Below are 5054 nucleotides of genomic sequence, written 5' to 3'. Positions count from 1 at the left end.
TTCATGGTAGGGGATAGAATTTACAACTCCATTATGATGTCACAATCTAGTAATAACAAAAGATATAACGTAGAACAACATTATTATGTAATATAGAACTCCAGTATGATGTCATAATTTGAAACTGCATGATGATGTCATAATCTATTCATAGCAGGTAATAGAGTTTACAACTCCATTATGATGTCACAATCTAGTAATAACAAAAGATACAATGTAGAACTTCATTATAATGTAGTATAGAACTCCATTATGATGTCATAATGTAAAAATGCATGATGATGTCATAATCTATTTATGGTAGGGGATAGTATTTAAAACTCCATTATGATGTCACAAATTAGTAATAACAAAAGATACAATGTAGATCTTCATTATAATGTAACTAGCGTACCCGTCGCGCGTTGCTGCGAAGTCAGACATACATACATACATTCGTTTTTATATATCTAGATGACGGCAGCACCGACCACTGAGGTTTTGTAGGCCGCTGCTTCCCCCTTGCAGGCTGAATAAAATAGCCGTTGTGTGGAACATCCAATTTATCCAGCTGCTGTGGCTTCTTGGGAAGATAGCCTAGTACATGTTTGCCCACTTCCAACTCCAATGGAGACTGACTGTAAATGGCTGGCGTGCTCTAGTATTTATGGTTTCAAGCTGTACGTGTCATTGCATACAGTCTATCTATCTATCTATCTATCTATCTATCTATCTATCTATCTATCTATCTATCTATCTCCATATCTATCTATCAGGGTTATTGCATACAGTCTATCTATCTATCTATCTATCTATCTATCTATCTATCTATCTATCTATCTATCTATCTATGACATCAGGAAATGAGAGAATTAGATTCCGTACGTAAAATTTGAACGCTAATTCTTTGGCGCTTTGAATTGAATAATCGAGTTGGGACCCATTAACTTTTCCTATTTATGACATAATCAATGCTCGTGGCAAATTTCAAGTTTCTATGACATTGGGAAGTGAGAGAATTAAGTTGGGATGAGACATAAGGCCTTGCCCATAAGCATTCCCCAACCTCCAAGAACTGAACCTACCTACCTGAATGAGATTTTTTAGGCCGCTGCTTCCCCCTTGCGGGCTGAATAAAATAGCCGTTGGGTGGAACATACAATTTATCCGGCTGCTGTGGCTTCTTGGGAAGATAGCCTAGTACTTGTTTACCCACTTCCAACTCCAATGGTAATTGGCTGGCGTGCTCTAGTGGTTCCAAGCTGTACGTGTCATAATAGAGCCTTAATGACATCACAATGCAGCTTTATAGAACATGTTGGGGCATGTTCAAGGGCGTCCGATGTTGATGACATCAGTGATGACATCACAATAGCAGGTGGCTTACTTATTCGATCTACGTGGGGGGGGTGTAACTTTCGACGACGCTCGCAGCGCGCGCCATTTGTCGTAGGATATTTGTACTATGCCTATAATCTTCCCAGGAGTGTACTTAACAACTTCCCAAAGTTTCATGGCGATCGGATGAATGGTGTAGTAGCGCATAAAGGACAAACAGACACGCAGACACGCACGCAGACAGTCATACATTCAATTTTATATATATAGACTAGCGTACCCGTCGCGCGTTGCTGCGAAGACAGACATACATACATACATTCGTTTTTATATATCTAGATGACGGCAGCAGCGACCACTGAGGTTTTGTAGGCCGCTGCTTCCCCCTTGCAGGCTGAATAAAATAGCCGTTGTGTGGAACATCCAATTTATCCGGCTGCTGTGGCTTCTTGGGAAGATAGCCTAGTACATGTTTGCCCACTTCCAACTCCAATGGAGACTGACTGTAAATGGCTGGCGTGCTCTAGTATTTATGGTTTCAAGCTGTACGTGTCATTGCATACAGTCTATCTATCTATCTATCTATCTATCTATCTATCTATCTATCTATCTATCTCCATATCTATCTATCAGGGTTATTGCATACAGTCTATCTATCTATCTATCTATCTATCTATCTATCTATCTATCTATGACATCAGGAAATGAGAGAATTAGATTCCGTACGTAAAATTTGAACGCTAATTCTTTGGCGCTTTGAATTGAATAATCGAGTTGGGACCCATTAACTTTTCCTATTTATGACATAATCAATGCTCGTGGCAAATTTCAAGTTTCTATGACATTGGGAAGTGAGAGAATTAAGTTGGGATGAGACATAAGGCCTTGCCCATAAGCATTCCCCAACCTCCAAGAACTGAACCTACCTACCTGAATGAGATTTTGTAGGCCGCTGCTTCCCCCTTGCGGGCTGAATAAAATAGCCGTTGGGTGGAACATACAATTTATCCGGCTGCTGTGGCTTCTTGGGAAGATAGCCTAGTACTTGTTTACCCACTTCCAACTCCAATGGTAATTGGCTGGCGTGCTCTAGTGGTTCCAAGCTGTACGTGTCATAATAGAGCCTTAATGACATCACAATGCAGCTTTATAGAACATGTTGGGGCATGTTCAAGGGCGTCCGATGTTGATGACATCAGTGATGACATCACAATAGCAGGTGGCTTACTTATTCGATCTACGTGGGGGGGGGGTGTAACTTTCGACGACGCTCGCGCGCGCGCCATTTATCGTAGGATATTTGTACTATGCCTATAATCTTCCCAGGAGTGTACTTAACAACTTCCCAAAGTTTCATGGCGATCGGATGAATGGTGTAGTAGCGCATAAAGGACAAACAGACACGCAGACACGCACGCACGCAGACAGACATACATTCAATTTTATATATATAGACTAGCGTACCCGTCGCGCGTTGCTGCAAAGACAGACATACATACATACATTCGTTTTTATATATCTAGATGACGGCAGCAGCGACCACTGAGGTTTTGTAGGCCGCTGCTTCCCCCTTGCAGGCTGAATAAAATAGCCGTTGTGTGGAACATCCAATTTATCCGGCTGCTGTGGCTTCTTGGGAAGATAGCCTAGTACATGTTTGCCCACTTCCAACTCCAATGGAGACTGACTGTAAATGGCTGGCGTGCTCTAGTATTTATGGTTTCAAGCTGTACGTGTCATTGCATACAGTCTATCTATCTATCTATCTATCTATCTATCAGGGTTATTGCATACAGTCTATCTATCTATCTATCTATGACATCAGGAAATGAGAGAATTAGATTCCGTACGTAAAATTTGAACGCTAATTCTTTGGCGCTTTGAATTGAATAATCGAGTTGGGACCCATTAACTTTTCCTATTTATGACATAATCAATGCTCGTGCCAATTTTAAGTTTCTATGACATTGGGAAGTGAGAGAATTAAGTTGGGATGAGACATAAGGCCTTGCCCATAAGCATTCCCCAACCTCCAAGAACTGAACCTACCTACCTGAATGAGATTTTGTAGGCCGCTGCTTCCCCCTTGCGGGCTGAATAAAATAGCCGTTGGGTGGAACATACAATTTATCCGGCTGCTGTGGCTTCTTAGGAAGATATCCTAGTACTTGTTTACCCACTTCCAACTCCAATGGTAACTGGCTGGCGTGCTCTTGTGGTTCCAAGCTGTACGTCTCATAATACAGCCTTAATGACATCACAATGCAGCTTTATAGAACATGTTGGGGCATGTTCAAGGGCGTCCGATGTTGATGACATCAGTGATGACATCACAATAGCAGGTGGCTTACTTATTCGATCTACGTGGGGGGGGGGCGTAACTTTCGACGACGCTCGCGCGCCATTTTATCGTAGGATATTTGTACTATGCCTATAATCTTCCCAGGAGTGTACTTAACAACTTCCCAAAGTTTCATGGCGATCGGATGAATGGAGTAGTAGCGCATAAAGGACAAACAGACACGCACGCAGACACGCACGCACGCAGACAGACATACATTCAATTTTATATATATAGATATAGAACTCCATTATGATGTCATAATGTAATGTAAAACTGCATTATGATGGCATAATCTATTCATGGTAAGGGATAGAATTTACAACTCTATTATGATGTCACAATCTAGTAGTAACAAAGGATACAATGTAGAACAACATTATTATGTAATATAGAACTCCATTATGATGTCATAATGTAAAACTGCATTATGATGTCATAATGTATTTATAGTAGGGGATAGAATTTGCAACACCATTATGATGTCACAATCTAGTAATAACAAGAGATGCAATGTAGAACTTCATTATAATGTAGTATAGAACTCCATTAACATGTCATAATGTAATGTAAAACTGCATTATGATGTCATAATCTATTAATCGTAGGGGATAGAATTTACAACTCCATTATGATGTCACAATGTATTAATAACAAGATACAACATACAACTTATTTATAATGTAAAATAGAACTCCATTATGATGTCATAATGTAAAACTGCATTATGATGTCATAATCTATTCATAGCAGGTGATAGAATTTACAACTCCATTATGATGTGACAATTTAGTAATAACAAACGATACAATGTAGAACTTCTTTATAATGTAGTATAGAACTCCATTATGATGTCATAATGTAATGTAAAACTGCATTATGATGTCATAATCTATTTATGGTAGGGGATAGAATTTACAACTCCATTATGATCTCTTAATCTAGTAATAACAAAAGATAGAATGTAGAACTTCATTATAATGTAGTCTAGAACTGCTTTATAATGTCATAATTAGAGATGAGCGAGCGTACTCGGAAAAGCACTACTCGCTCGAGTAATTTGCTTTATCCGAGTATCGCTGTGCTCGTCCCTGAAGATTCGGGTGCCGGCACGGAGCGGGGAGCTGCAGGGGAGAGCGGGGAGGAACGGAGGTAAGATCTTTTTTCTCCCTCTCTCCCACCCGCTCTCCCCTGCCCCCCGCTGCGACTCACCTGTCAGCCGCAGCGGCACCCGAATCTTCAGGGACGAGCACAGCGATACTCGAATAAAGCAAATTACTCGAGCAAGTAGTGCTTTTCCGAGTACGCTCGCTCATCTCTAGTCATAATGTAAAACTGCATTATAATGTCATAATCTATTCATAGCAGGTAATAGAATTTACAACTCCATTATGAT

Source organism: Eleutherodactylus coqui, unplaced genomic scaffold (assembly GCF_035609145.1).
Source record: "Eleutherodactylus coqui strain aEleCoq1 unplaced genomic scaffold, aEleCoq1.hap1 HAP1_SCAFFOLD_56, whole genome shotgun sequence".
Lineage (NCBI taxonomy): Eukaryota > Metazoa > Chordata > Amphibia > Anura > Eleutherodactylidae > Eleutherodactylus > Eleutherodactylus coqui.
Note: the sequence above shows the minus strand (reverse complement) of the source record.